Source organism: Pelophylax lessonae, assembly GCF_965119305.1.
Source record: "Pelophylax lessonae genome assembly, chromosome: 1".
NCBI classification, from domain to species: Eukaryota; Metazoa; Chordata; class Amphibia; order Anura; family Ranidae; genus Pelophylax; species Pelophylax lessonae.
The window spans coordinates 570,713,259-570,729,558 of record NC_138768.1 but is presented as its reverse complement, the minus strand read 5'-3'; the positions used below and the strand labels follow the sequence as shown (position 1 = coordinate 570,729,558).

Genomic DNA, 16,300 nt, shown 5'->3' with positions numbered 1-16,300 from the left:
AAATCAATTATGTTCTTCTTGCTTGTAGCGCTGGAAAATGTCACTTTAATTTACATTGGCCATGGCCACTGTGGCCCAGTAAAAACACTTCCATGGTGTGCAGTGAACCTGTATTGTACCGAACCCCATAGGTTTGGCTCATCCCTAGTGTTTGCCCAGTTTAACAGACATGATTGTGCTTGCCTAGCTACACATGATAAACTAAGCAAACATTTTTTCTCTCTTTACATTTTTATTAGTTCCCACAAATCCCAAAGCATAGGAGCAATTTTTTTATAGAGGCAATTGTATTCTGAATTACAGTTTTTCAGCATAAGGCTCTGTTGATTGCACTTTTTCCTAATGAATGTAATGAATCTCAAGCCGATCTATCATTTTATACCTAAAGAACCAGCTATACGTATTTTACCAAATATTGCCAATGAGGAGTCCATGGAATTTCTACACTGGTGTAGCACCCTCTAGTGTGCTAGATGTAGATAGGTTGGTTGTGTAGATAAAAATTCGTTTTAGCTCAGGGCCAAGCCTGAGCTATGAATCTGGGTCAGGGTTCAGTGACTCAGGGCTGGGTGACTCATCCTACCAGCTTCTCTGGTACCTCCCCCTGTTCTCTGGGACATTGGAGAACAGTGGCAGCCCTTCCATTGGGGGCGCAGGGGCCCCGCCCCCCCATCCATGCGTCCGGCCCCCTAATCTACATGCAGGGTATCGGGCGCATGGATTCCAATAGGGGATTTTTTTTTTAAGCACGTGATTAGAGCCAGAGGCTCTAATAGGCTTCAAAAAAGGGTGTGCTCGGGGCGCAGAGCACTGCGCCCTGAGCCCACCCAGTTGTATGACAATAGCGAATGAATATTCACTATTATCACACTAATTTTCCTCCCAGCCAATCAGGAAGCAGGCCGTGAGACCCCTTTCCTGATTGGCTGAAAAGAGAAGCGATTTTGCTGTCCATTGGCCAGGAAGAGGGAGGAGTCATACGGCCGGAGGAGACTCACAGCCGCTCGGGGAAGGAACAGGTAAGGATGCTGGCTGTCTGGCTAGGCAGCCAGCCGTCCGTCCCGGGAGGAGGGAGGGGGTGGCAGATTTGATTGCCAGTCGTCCCCCCGGGGGGGGGGGTGTTGGTTTTGCCACCCCCCCCCCCCAAAATTTTCATTCACCAGCCACCACTGTTAGAGAATGTTCTAGACAAAGTGGGAGGAGGTAAAGATGGGCTGCTGGGAATATTTATGAGGGCCTCATAAATAATCATTGCCAGGAAGGGGCAGTCAGGTGGAAGATGGAGTGCTGAGGAGGCTGTTGGTGACCCTTGAGGGTGCCCCCTATTCTAGGGAGGTAACCTCAGGCCTGGGGCTCGGGTGCTAAAAGGATCCTACCAAAACACATGGAGAAAGCACTTCCTGGAGACATGGGAGCAAGGAGAGAGGACAGCAGGAGCAGGTCAGCACATCTGGGAGATCTCCTGAGAGTCAGCCAGGTAGGCTGGTGAGTGTCAGTCTGGAGGAATGTGGGGAAAAGTTAGCCTGGAGGGCTAGTGAAAGGGGCAACTGCATCCAGGTGGGTTGACAGTGCCTGAAGAGGTGGTGCTGGGATCAGTAGCCACAGGAGTGATGCCAGCTGGACACTGAAATTCTGCTACACACCTAAGGGGCCTTGGGTTCCTGCCCGTAAAGGCCCATTGTGCTCATCTGCTTGAGTGACTGTAAGGTATTCACAGTTTTTCAGCTAGGTTCTGCAAGCAAATGTGTACTAGAGCAGCCTTTTTCAACCAGGGTGCCTATGCACCCTGGGGTGCCTTTAGCCTTCTTCAGGGATGCCTTGGCAAAATGTCTAAAAGTTGCCCAAATTGTATATAAGCCAGGGAGTGGATGTAGCATGCCTTTTAGTTACACAAATCCACAGGTTTTCATTGTGCACCATTACAACCTTGACAATATCAGTGGATAAGACGGACGTTGGGTGCCTGCACAGCATCCTTGTTTGCCCCTTTCTGTTGCACTGATGTCACTTTAGCTGAGTGAAGGTGAAAATAATGAGGGAGAAGAGAAATGCTGGAACACTAGTCAGCACTAGTGTGCAATGGTGTATTTTCTTTGGAAGAATAAATCACCTCTAAAATTGGTTGTGTTACATGTGTGGATGTTGCTTCATTATGTAAAACTATTAGTTTATTTTTTTACACTTTACATAGACAGATTTTGCATAATTGACTGAAAAAATGTTGAGAAACACTGTGCTGGAGGAAGAAGAGGAGCTGAATATAGAGACTGTATATTGGAAGAGTTGTCCCTGAAGTTAATGTTGAAGTCAAATGGGCATCCCATAACCTCCCATCCCTTTCCAAGTTATTACCCTCAATAAAATAAACAAAGTCACGGACTGTTCTCTGACTCAAGTGTGTCTGTGAAGATTCAGTGTGCCTGGCTGTGCAGAGTGAGGGATTCCAGTTTACTTGCGGCTCCTTAGGGTGTGTGCTACACTTGTAATACATGGGGAGTAAATAACAACCTGAAATTATTTTCAAGGATTTAGTCACAAGTAAAAAAAAAGTTTTAGGGTCCTTGCACACGGGTTTTCCGCCCGGTGGACTCTGTTTTTCTCAGCGGGATCTATCCTCCGATCCCCGATGAGCAGGCGAATGACTGGTCTGTCTCAGTTTACTTTGCAGAGACAGACCTGTCAGATTCACGCTCTCCTCTATGGGAGATCGGATGAAAATGGACCACCTGTCCGTTTTCATCCAATCCTATCCGATCTGATCCTCCAGGTGGATGAAAAATAGGGTTTCCATCTGTCTCTATTTCATGGACAGGATCTGAAAGGATAGCAGCGGGTGTCAGTGGACATCCGCCGCTCCATAGGGGTGCATGGAGCATCTGATCAGGTCCGCCTGACATGACGAACAGGCGGACCTGATTGGAAAGTCCGTGTGAAAGGGGCATTAGATTGTATGCTTTCACAAGTAGGGCCCTCGGATTCCTCTTGCATTGAGTTGTATTATAACTGTACTTTATTTTGCTGTGTTGTACAAACTGTTGGAGCTGTATAAAGCATTAATTATAATCATAATAATTAGCAATGTTGGTCTGATGATGATTTTTGGAGTAGTAACAGTAATAGATGCATCACAGAGTTTGCATTAAAAGCTTCCCATTTTGTTAACCTCCCTGGCGGTATTCCCGAGTGTGGCTCGGGGTTAACTTTCAGTACCAAAAGCAGTAATCCTGAGCCACACTCAGGATTACCCTAGAATGCTACTCACCTTCCCTGCGCTCCCCCTCCGTCCTCCCAGCTGTCCTCCCCGTCCTCCTCACAGTCTCTCCCCGCTCTGTGCATGGCTGTTTGCTGGCACTTGTCTTCCGGTTCCCTCCCTGCGAGCATTGCGAAACAGGGGGGTGGAACTGGCAGCAAATTCAAAAGTGTAAAAACACGAAATGACATGATACAAAGCTGTGATCCTAACGGATTACACTGCATCATGCCATTTCACCACAGGATTTCACCTGGTGACTTTTCCAGTGCCCTGCCTGTGCTTTTCCAGTGCTTTGTGCCTGGAAAATATTGAACAACCATGGAAAAGCACAGGCAGGGCACTGGAAAAGTCACCAGGTGAAATCCTGTGGTGAAATGGTATGACACAGTGTAATCCGTTAGGATCACAGCTTGGTATCATGTAATTTAGTGTATTTACACTTTTGAATTTGCTGCCGGTTCCACCCCCCTGCGTCGCAACGCTCGCTGGGAAGGGAACCGGAAGACAGGTTCCGGCATCAGCCGAGCACACAGCGGGAGGACAGCAGAAGGATGGCGGGGGAGGAGTTTTAAAATGTAAAGCAACAGATTTCTATGCAAAACAATGTACCGCTTTCAGACCGCCAGAGAGGTTAGTTTGCTCTAACAAAAAAACATCAGACTGAGGTGTATAACTGAACACCCAGAACCTAGTACAAAGGCTTAAGAAATCTTTTTACACTTACTGCATGTCAGATTAGCTTTTGAGAGAAATAGTTTAGAACAAATAGTATGCTTGACTCAGACTTCTGATTTGACTGTGAATTACCTTTTCCTGCTGGGCAAACTCTAATAGAGATATCATTATAAGTAATCACCATATGGATATTTTTTTAAGAATCTCTTTTTTTTTTTAATACAAAATATGAACCATTTCTTTCAATCCATCTTGTGTTTGCAGACTTAACAGCAGAATACCTGACTGTACGCAGCATCTGAACAAGCACATGAAGCAAAGCTCTTTGTACTTTCTTTTCCCATGTCTTTAGATCTGGATATATAAAAATACATCAAGCTATGGTGATGGGAAAGAATAATAATCTTTAAATGGCTTTCTTGATGAAATATCTTAGAGCCATATAAAATAAAGTCCTGGATTAGTCAGAGGAGAAATAGGAGGATTGTTGGTTTTGATCTGTGGCTTAAATTGTGCTTTGGTAAAAGATTTATCGTAGGTTGACATATAGAAATATATTTCTATATGACATCAGTATTACATATCACTACGTGGTAAAGGGTCTGAAACATTCATAGTTACAATATGATCTTATTTAAAAAGGCAAACCCCAATCTGCAAAACAGCTACTGTAAAATGTAATAAGTCTATATATCTAAAGTTTTTATATTTAGCTGAGGAAGTTTTATTCTGTTTTTCTGGATTTGTAGATGTACATTTTCTCAGATTTTGTGATTATTAATAGGGATGAGCCAAACACCCCCTGTCCGGTTAGCAGCAGAACTCCCAAACAGGGGAAATGTTCTAACATGAACAGCAAACCCTATTGAAGTCTAAGAAGCCGAACAGGGAAAGTCAAAAGTGCTCACTTTAAAGGCCTATATGCAATTCATTGGCCATACAAGTGGTATGGGGATCTGGGTACTGCCCTGGGGAACATGTGTCAATAAAAAAATTGTAAAAACGATAGTTTTTTTAGGTGCAGTGATTTTAATTATGTTTGAAGTGCAGCAATAAAAATGAAAAAAGTAATTTAAAGGGTAACTCCACTTTCGTGGGGAAAAAATAGCAAAAAAAAAAAAAGAAAAAACAATATAGTGTATACAATTGTGACACAAATCATATTGTAAGTGAATGTTATTAAAAATTACATTTCCTTTTCAATCTGCAGCTGTTCTAATTTTCTGAAAATGCAATGCAATATGGCTACCTGGAGGTGTTCTGTACACAAAATGTGTACTGAACACCCCCCAGAAACATAATTTCCTGCTTGTGTAATTGGCTCACCAATTTTCCCAGAAGTCTGCCTAAGATACAGGTCAGATTTCTGGCATCCCCTGCAAAAAAATGTAATTTTTGGTGAGATCTTCCCAATCGGAACATGTCTAAAGGGATGCAGGCCCAGCAGCTTTCCTCATTAGAGCCCTGCTGTTGGTGCTCAACATTTTTTGGGGGGGGGCGCAAACAGAAAAATGTAATAGGCATTGCTTTGCGGCAAAAAACACTGTAAAAAATTGCGTGACTTTGAGGTTGCAAAAGTGTGAAAGGGGCCTTCAGTAATTAAGGTATAGTGTGCCCCCTTTCAATGCAGAGAGACCAGCGTGCCCTCTTTCAATGCACAGTGACCCCCCGTTCAATGCACAGTGACCAGCGTGCCCTTTTTCAATGCAGAGAGACCAGCGTGCCCCCTTTCAATGCAGAGAGACCAGCGTGCCCCATTTCAATGCACAGTGACCACCCTTTCAATGCACAGTGACCAGTGTGCCCCCTTCAAAACAGTGACCAGCGTGCCCCCTTCAAAACAGTGACCAGCGTGCCCCCTTCAATGCAGTGACAAGTGTACATCCCCCCTTTCAATGCAGTGACCAGCGTACGTGCCCCCTTTCAATGCAGTGACCAGCGTACATGCCCCCTTTCAATGCAGTGACCAGCGAACATGCCCCCTTTCAATGCAGTGACCAGCGTACATGCCCCCTTTCAATGCAGTGACCAGCATACATGCCCATTTCAATGCAGTGACCAGCATACATGCCCCCTTTCAATGCAGTGACCAGCGTACATGCCCCTTTCAATGCAGTGACCAGCGTACATGCCCCCTTTCAATGCAGTGACCAGCGTACATGCCCCTTTCAATGCAGTGACCAGCGTGCATGCCCCCTTTCAATGCAGTGACCAGCATACATGCCCCCTTTCAATGCAGAGACCAGCGTACATGCCCCCTTTCAATGCAGTGACCAGCATACATGCCCCTTTCAATGCAGTGACCAGCGTACATGCCCCCTTTCAATGCAGTGACCAGCGTACATGCCCCCTTTCAATGCAGTGACCAGCGTACATGCCCCCTTTCAATGCAGTGACCAGCGTACATGCCCCCTTTCAATGCAGTGACCAGCATACATGCCCCCATTTAATGCAGTGACCAGCGTACATGCCCCCTTTCAATGCAGTGACCAGCATACATGCCCCCTTTTAATGCAGTGATCAGTGTACATGCCCCCTTTCAATGCCGTGGCCAGTGTACATGCTCCCTTTCAATGCAGTGACCAGCATACATGCCCCCTTTCAATGCAGTGACCAGCGTACATGCCCCCTTTCAATTCAGTGACCAGCGTACATGCCCCCTTTCAATGCAGTGACCAGCATACATTCCCCCAATGCAGAGATCAGCGTGCGTGCCCCCTTCAATGCAGTGACCAGCGTACATGCCCCTGTTCAATACAGTGACCAGCATACATTACCCCAATGCAGAGATCAGCGTGCGTGCCCCCTTACTTACCTGGAGCAGCAGCGGCGGCGTGCGCCTTTTTCCTCATTCCCCCGGCGCGGCTTCTCCTCAGTCCCGGCGGCACGTCAATGCCAGTCCTCCGGCTCCTGCCTCCTCCTCGGCCAATGGCATGGGGTTTGCCTTGCGGCCAATCAGGAAGCGTATCGGACGCGCTTCCTGATTGGCCAGGAGGAGGATCGGTGTGACAATAGCGAATTTTCATTCGCCATTGTCACACAATGGTTGGGCCTCGGGGCGCACTGCTCTGCGCCCCGACTCCACCCTTTACATCACCCTATTAGAGCCTCTGGCTCTAATAAGGTGATTTAAAAAAAAAAAAACATTAAGCTCCATGCGTCCGCCCCCTGCGCCCTCAGTACACCGGCCGCCACTGTTCAGAATAGCAAAAGGTAGGAATCTGCAACAACGTTTGTGAAAGACCTTGTAATGTACAAAGATTACCCAGAGGGGAATGTTTTTTTCTCAACAAAAGTGGAGTTACGCTTTAAATATAGTGCCCGGGGGTCCCCTTAATGTGCCTGTAAAGTGGCGCATCTGCACCATGTATAGATCTCAAATCACATTTAAAATGACTCGTGGCTACAACTGGTGGCTCCCAGCTATTAAAAAAGTAAAGAAAAAAACAGCGTAGGACCCCCCCCCCCCCCAGTTCATACCAAACTGTTATCTGGGCATGCAGTCTGGCAGGTCAGGAAAGGGGAGGGGAAGAGCGCCCCCCCTAATGAACCATGTCAGACCACATGCCCTCAATATAAGGGGGTGCTCTGGGGCAGGGGGGGCTCTGCCTCCCCACCCCAGAGCACCTTGTCCCCATGTTGATGGGGAGAAGGGCCTCTTCCCAACAACCCTGAGCTGTGGTTGTCAGGGTCTGTGGGTGGGAGGCTTATTGGAATCTGGAAACCCCCTTTAACAAGGGGCCCCCAGATCCTGCCCCCTGCCCCCATGTGAATAGGTATCGGGTACATAGCACCCTTACCCATTCACTGACAAAGTGTACAAAAGTAATACCCCCACGAGACAGTTTTTAACAGGTCCTTTCTACAAAAATAAAAAAATAGTGTCTCCCGATGTAAATCCATTGTCAATCACGTCGCCCACTGCACCTGCTCTGCAAAAGCTCTGCATTTGTTGAGCGCTTTCCGCGGTCTGCCTGTTCGCGGTTTGACAGTTCTTATATAGGGTATGGCCAGGGCCACACTGGTGATGGCACCGGGTGGTACCGCCCCCTCATTATGTCACGAGGGGTGGGATCACCTGGTGACATCACCGATGTGGCCCTGCCCATACCCTATATAAGAACTGTCAAACAGCGAACAGGCAGACCGCAGGAGATGTCGACGAGAGTGGAGCTTTTTTTTTTTTTTTAGATCGGCAAAATTGACAATGGATTTACATCACGGGAAACTATTTTTTAATTTTTATTTTTGAATAAAGGACTTGTGTGTTTATTTTTTAGTACACTTTTTTTTCTAATGGATAGGGGTACCATGTATCCGATACACAATCACATAGTGGATAGGGGGGCTGGGACCCCGACAACCACAGCCCAGGGTTGTTGGGAAGAGGCCCTTGTCCCCATCAATATGGGGACAAGGTGCTCTGGGTTGGTGGGGGGCAGAGCCCCCCCTGCCCCAGAGCACCCCCCCATGTTGAGAGCATGGTATGGTTTAGGAGGGGGGGGCTCGCTCATCCCCTCCCCTTTCCTGACCTGCCAGACTGCACCCCCCGGATAAGGGTCTGGTATGGATGGACCCCATGCCAATTTTTTTTTTTTTTTTTACATTTTGGCATGGGGTTCTCCTTAAAACCAATACCAGCTCGTGACAACCCATTTACCACCCCTTGTCTACTAACCCTCACGATTTGCTGTAGTTACGGTTATTGGTCATGCTCTGTTACCGAGCTTTGATTACATTACCTTGCATTATTCTGTATGTCAAACGTTGTTACTCACTTGCATTATTTAATAAAATACTTGAAACAGAAAACCAATACCAGACCTGAAGGGCCTAGTATGGACTGGGGGGAGGGGGACCCAACTCTGTTTTTTTGTTTAATTTTTTAATAGCCGGGAGGCGGCAATTGTAACCGCGAGACATTTTAAATGTGATTTGACAATTTTTTTTTTCTTTTAAAACATAATTTTTTGTTGTAGCAAGATCTATACATGCTACAGAAGCGCCACTTTACAGACAGACTAAGGGGACCCCCAGGCACATATAGTCTGAAAAGGAATTCATTTTTTTTTTATAACCGGAACTTTTTTTTTTTTCAGCTGTCAGTTTTTTTTTCTGTTAACTTTTGTTACATCCCGTCAGGTTGAAAAAAGACACAAGTCCATCTGGCTAAACCAATAAAAAACAAAAAACAGTAAAGAAAACACAACCATACTATCCCATATACACAATCCTATACCCGCAGTTGATCCAGAGAAAGGCAAAAAACCCAGCAAAGCATGGTCCAATTTGCTACAGCAGGGGAAAATCCAATTTGCTACAGCGGGGATTTTGTAAATAGACAAGCTCTTTGCTGAGCAACTAGTGTGGTTCTCGAATACAGAATGTTTTGCAACCAGTGTTTTTTGCAGTGCTTCAGAAAAAAATTACTAGTCTAGAGAAGCTGGCAAAAATAGAAAATTGATGAAGTTCTACAGTATATATTGCAAACTATAAACAGTAACTATAGAACATATACTGCATAGTAGGAATGGTGTCTATATTGCCCGGGCAGATCTATTTTGTAAGTTTGTAAATCCTAATGGGCATGTACAATCCCCTGCAGCATATTTTCAGCTACTTCCTGTCTTTATAATAAAGTTTATTAGGAAAATCATATTGTACAGTAAATGCTATCCTTTACAAAAATATACGAAAAAAAAAGCCAGAAACAATCTTGTAACAATGGAGGCATTGTGTAAAGAGACCTGCATGTTTCTGCATTTTAAAAACCTATGTCTTTGCAAGGGCTCCCTTCCTCCCCTTTGTTATTTCTCCTTGTCATGGTCCACTTTTATGTGGGTAACGTCGCCCACTTCGTGGGTGGACAGTGGTTGGTACGCTGTTATTTAGTTGATATAAGATATTGCTGATTATGTCTTAGTGACTAAGCATGTTGGTCTGTTAACGGTTACTAGAGATTCTGTTTCGTATTAAAGGTTAAAGTTCACTTCATAATTAAAATAGTTTTAAACCCAATAAAGGGGCCACAGCCTAAACTTTTCCACTGTCATTGTTGTGTGTTTATTTTATTATTTATGTATGTTCTTATGCTGTGATGGGTATTTATGGGGTGTACCATCCCATGGTTCTGTGCAAGTACCAAAAACTGTTGAATTGTTAAACAGACTTTAAAAAGAATTTAAATAAAAGAGATCGGCAGCAACCCTTTGTGTTAAAATGTTATAATAAAAGCAAGGAATGTTTTGTTAAAATGTAAAAAAACAAGCCATTTTGCTGTGGTTTTACTAACCCTGACCGCTCGCCTAAAGCCTAACATACAGTCAGAGGGAACTGTACACATGCAGTGGCCAGTTTAATGCTGCTTGTTGAATTGGCAGGCGGCACTGCCTGTCAATAGAGATGGCCTTGCGGTTCGCGGCAAACTTTGCTCGTTCGCTGTCCGCCGATCATGCGAACATATAGTGATGTTCGCGGCCGCCATATTCTTTCACATTGTGAAGAACTTTGACCCATGACACATCCATCAGGTGGTACAGGACAGCCAATTGAGACATTTCAGCACATTGACATACCCCCTACCTTATAAATAGACCTGACCTGGCTGCCATTTTACATTCTGCTTTTTGCAGGGTAGGGAGAGGTTTGCTGTGTGGAGCTGGGACAGATTGTCAGTGACACAGATCGCTCGGTAATAGGTCCACAAAAGTCCTTTTAAGGACTGGTATAAGTGTACTGTCTATATTCTGTCTTTTGTCAGTGTAGGGAGAGGTTTGCTGTGGGGAGCAGGGACAGACTATCAGTGCCAGTTCACACTGATGCGATCACAGAGATCGCATGTAATTTGTAGCGCACTGCTCCTAAAATTATATGCAATGTCTGTGCAGTGCAAATTCAGCCATACAGTTTGTATGGCTGAATTCACACTGCAATCGCAGTGAACACGCAGAGAACCCTTTTTTAGGTCTGCAGCAGAATCGGATCGCATGGTGGTTCACACCAGTGTGATCCGATTCTGTGCGAACTGTCAGATCGCACTGCAATATGCGATCAGAGCTGGGGGTGTTGTTAACACGTGACACAAATCGCTCGATAATAGGTCCACAAAAGTCCTTTAAAGGAATGGTATTTGGTATAGGTGTACTATTGTTTGATGTGCAGTATATACGGGTGTAATACACTTTTAATTTACTTTCTAATATAGAAAGCATATTATAGTGTATTTGGGTATTGCAGAAATGTTGCCTATTTCGCTGCGTTAACTCTGCTACACACAGTGACAAAAGTTACTGGGAAATTTTTTTATAACTGGTGTAATATACCAGTGGCCCCCCAAAACGACAGATTGAAGCGAGGTGTTATATACCTTCTTCCACATATACTGCACTTCTCTAAAGACTCACAGGATCATTTAAAAAATGACAGGCAGAGGAAGAGGCAGGCCCTTCCGCAGGGGTGGTAGGGGTAGGGCAGGAGCACCAGGCCGGAGCCAAAGTGGGAAGTTGCAGAAGGTGCGTTCAATTACGTCAAAGGACGCACCAGACTTGGTTGAATGGCTCACTCAGCCTTCCTCTTCTGCACCCTCTTCACTCTCTGCTGTGTGCACCCCCAAAGACACCAATACCACCACCATATACCCTCCGCTTGAGTCACAGGAATTATTTTCTGATCCATCACAAGACATTTACGATGTGCAGCCGTTCTTGGCATCGTATCAGGAAGAGGAGGTAGCAACAGCCACCACTCTGCACTCTGATGACAGTACCCAGATTAGCCAAAGGAGGTTGGTCCTCGCTGTTGCTGCCTACTCCAAGATCTCTAATGTTAGTGGTGGGGAAGGTGACTTCGAGGATGCAGAGGCAAAATTTCTGCAGTACCCAAATACACTATTATGAAAGTATATTCTTATATATATTCTAGTATAACATCCCCACTTCAATCTGTCGTTTTGGTGGGCCACTGGTCTATCACACCAGTTATAATACTTTTTTATAATTGCGTTTGTCACTCTTTGTAGTATCGCTGCAGAACCGCTCACCAGTCACAATGCTGCACAATACAAATCCACTATAATATGCTTTCTATATTCATCCAGCATTGTAACTTCCTCATCTTCCGCTCCTGATCCTCGACGGCTTGATCAATGACACGATGCAATGCAAGCTCCAGAAAGAAGGCGTAAGGTACAATGTCACTGATGGCGCCCTGGCTGCGACTGACCAGTTTGATGATCTCATCAAATGGTCGCTGAAGTCTGCATGCGTCGCGCATGAGCAGCCACTGCCACTATGAAAAAAAACCAAGCCCCCCAGAACCTGTCCTGCCACAGAGTTCATATAGGTAGTCGCTAACTGCACGTTTCTGCTGGAGCAGCCTATCAAGAACATACAAGGTTGAGTTCCATTGTGTCGGATAGTCACAAATACACGTCTGACGGGCAGGTTGTGTCGCCGCTGAATGTCAGCACGGCGAGCCATGGCTGTGTAAGATCTTCTGAAATGGGCCAAGATTTTCCTAGCCTGCCGCAAGACGTCCTGGACCGCAGGGTATTTGACAACAAATCGCTGCACGACCAAGTTCAGAATGTGTGGCATGCATGGCACGTGTGTAATTTTGCCCTGTTTCAGCGTGCTTAGCAGATTGGCACCGTTGTCGCACACCACTTTACCATACCAACTGTCAAATTGAGCGGTGTTAGCCACTAGGGATGATCGAACGATTCGGGTCGACCATCGGTTCGACCCAAACATTGAGTGTTCGAGGTTCGGCCGAATTCCGAACTTTTTGCTGAAAAAGTTCAGAATTCGGCAACCAGAACCAACCAAAATGCAATTTGACAGGAACTGGGCTTTAAAAGCCTGTGATTGGACCAGAACCATCAGTAAAAGCCAATTGAGGGGGTAGGAGAATGCTAGGAATGTGATTGGAGTGACTAGGGGGTCCAGAGGCCAATCATTAGTGAATACGCCAAATCTCTACCATTTTAATACAGGGCTGTGGAACAGAGTGGAAGCAGTTCTGTTACTTCTGCTCTCAAAGTGTCATTTAGCAATTATTAGTGTGAGGAAAGTGATATCTAGTGTAGTTAGGGTACTATTTTCCACTATAGTTAGATTTAATAATCTAGTTTCTGTAGGGAAAGTGTTAAGTGTAAGGGGACCGTAGTGTAGTGTAGGGTTAACTGACTCTGACTGCTATGGCAGGGTGACAAAACCCTTCCATGTCAGGGTGACCGCTATAGAGAAAAGATCGTTTCTCTTAGAACACTTATAGAACCGGATAGTGGTTTCGCCCCTGTCACCCTGCTTTTTGTTGCAGGCGTTTATAGGGCTTTTTTGAGGACATGTTTGGAGTCAGGCATGACATCTGAACTTCTGTGTAGGGGTATATATACACACACATGTATGTATATATACACATACACATATATAGGTGTGAAAGTAGCAGAAACCTATGCTTGTGCTAATGAAATAATTAACACCCATATGGCTTCTCTGCTATAACACCTATATATGTGTATGTGTATAAATACATATAAGTGTGTGTGTGTATATATACCCCTATACAAAATTTCAGATGTTTTGCCTGCCTCCAAAGACCCCCCAAAAAAAAAACGCCTGCTGCAAAAACACACCTGGGCATTTTTGTAGCTGGCGTTTTTTTGGGCATTTTTTGGGCGTCTTTGGAGGCAGGCAAAACATCTGAAATTTTGTCAGAAGGTTCACCCAGTAGGCAGTAAAAGTTATACACCTTCCCCTGTGTTTGCTAGACCACGTGTCTGTGGTCAGATGTATCTTGGCACCGACACTGTGTGCCAGAGTTACATTCACTTGCCGCTGAACATGGCCATATAGCTCTGGGATGCTCTTCTGCGAGAAATATTTCCTTCCTGGGACCTCCCATAGTGGTGTTTCAATAGCCACAAATTTTCGAAAGGCCTCCGAGTCCACCTGTTTATATGGCAGTAGTTGGCGGGCTATTAGTTAGGACAAGCCAGCGGTCAACCGTTGGGCAAGAGGGTTATCCAGCATCATCATTTTTTTACGCTCGAAAATTTGGGCCACGGAAGCCTGCCTTTTTCTAGAAAAAAGTGAGGACAGCATGATGGAAGGTGGAGTGGAGGACAATTGTGAGGAGAGAGGAGAAGAAGAAGGAGAAGAGGCTGGGCGGTGAGAACCTGGATTGTGGCTTTGTGGGTTATGACGGCTCGGTGATGGTGCCTTCTTAGGCCCCTTTCAAACAGGCGGCCTAAGAAGTTAAATGCACGTGTTCCGTGTCATATCTAGAGGTCATATCCAGAGGTTGTCTTTGGGAAATAGATGTATTAGCGCTGCCAGCATTGCTGCAGAGGCTGAAGGAGTAAGGAGTCAGCCTGTCAGGGCTAAGACCATATGTCACACACTGCATCAAATTGATCTGCATGGCTGTCATCCCAGATATCTAAATGATCTTTTAATATTACATATTAAAAGATCATTTAGAAAATCATTTGGAAACCTATTGGTATTGCAACATGAATCTCTCTCTCTGTATACTAAAAATACCTATACACAGTGGTAAATATTAAGGTCAAAAATTAATTAAAAACATACAGTTGGGCAAAATAGTATTTAGTCAGCCACCAATTGTGCAACTTATCCCACTTAAAAAGATGAGAGAGAGGCCTGTAATTTTCATCATAGGTACACTTCAACTATGAGAGACAGAATGAGGGGAAAGAATCCAGGAAATTACATTGTAGGATTTCTAATGAATTAATTGGTCAATTCCTCTGTAAAATAAGTATTTGGTCACCTACAAACAAGCAAGATTTCTGGCTCACAGACCTGTAACTTCTTCGTCAAGAGGCTTCTCTATCCTCCTCTTGTTACCTGTATTAATGGCACCTGTTTGAACTTGTTATCAGTATAAAAGACTACCTGTCTACAACCTCAAACAGTCACACTCCAAACTCCACTATGGCCAAGACCAAAGAGCTGTCAAAGGACACCAGAAAAAAAATTGTAGACCTGCACCAGGCTGGGAAGACTGAATCTGCAATAGGCAAGCAGCTTGGTTTTGAAGAAATCAACTGTGGGAGCAATTATTAGAAAATGGAAGACGTACAAGGTCACTGATAATCTCCCTCGATCTGGGGCTCCACGCAAGATCTCATCCTGTGGGGTCAAAATGATCACAAGAGTGGTGAGCAAAAATCCCAGAACCACACGGGGGGACCTAGTGAATGACCTGCAGAGAGCTGGGGACCAAAGTAACAAAGGCTACCATCAGTAACACACTACGCCGCCAGAGACTCAAATCCTGCAGTTCCAGATGTGTCCCCCTGCTTAAGCCAGTACATGTCTGGGCCCGTCTGAAGCTTGCTAGAGAGCATTTGGATGATCCAGAAGAGGATTGGGAGAAAGTCATGTGGTCATATGAAACCAAAGTCATGTTTGGAGAAGAAAGAATGCTGAAAGAACACCATACCTACTGTGAAGCATAGGGTGGAAACATCATGCTTTGGGGCTGTTTTTCTGCAAAGGGATCCATGCAAAGGAAAGAATGAATGGGGCCATGTATTGTGAGATTTTGAGTGAAAACCTCCTTCCCTCAGCAAGGGCATTGAAGATGAAACATGGCTGGGTCTTTCAGCATGACAATGATCCCAAACACACCGCCCGGGCAATGAAGGAGTGGCTTCGTAAGAAGCATTTCAAGGTCCTGGAGTGGCCTAGCCAGTCTCCAGATCTCAACCCCATAGAAAACCTTTGGAGGGAGTTGAAAGTCCATGTTGCCCAGCAACAGCCCCATAACATCACTGCTCTAGAGGAGATCTGCATGGAGGAATGGGCCAAAATACCAGCAACAGTATGTGAAAACCTTGTGAAGACTTACAGAAAACGTTTGACCTCTGTCATTGCGAACAAAGAGTATATAACTAAGTATTGAGATGAACTTTTGTTATTGACCAAATACTTATTTTTCCACCATAATTTGCAAATAAATTCTTTCAAAATCAGACAATGTGATTTTCTGGATTTTTTTTTCTCATTTTGTCTCTCATAGTTGAAGTATATGAAAATTACAGACCTCTCTCATCTTTTTAAGTGGGAGAACTTGCACAATTGGTGGCTGACTAAATACTTTTTTGCCCAACTGTATATTCCTAGACCAAATAGACGAGTCCACGAAAAAGGCACTTCATACAATGCTACATGTACTTGTCACATATAATGCGACCGACCATGAAAACATTATTACTTTAGACCATAAGTGCACTTGCAAACTGAAACCAGATGTGTGGAAAGATGTATATACATTTGAATATGGTACATGCATTACATGAATGCTATGAATCAACCCTCTTGGGGGCTGATGGCAGTGATATAT

At 44.8% G+C, this 16,300-nt stretch overlaps 1 pseudogene across 1 annotated transcript; it reads left to right on the top strand.

The window, feature by feature from the left end:
* The first annotated feature begins 9,458 nt into the window (after positions 1-9,458).
* Positions 9,459-16,017, top strand: LOC309544531 (annotated as a pseudogene). The gene is made up of 3 exons: positions 9,459-9,491; positions 14,843-15,402; positions 15,977-16,017. The product of its transcript is annotated as an uncharacterized misc_RNA (transcript).
* The last annotated feature ends 283 nt before the right edge of the window (positions 16,018-16,300 follow it).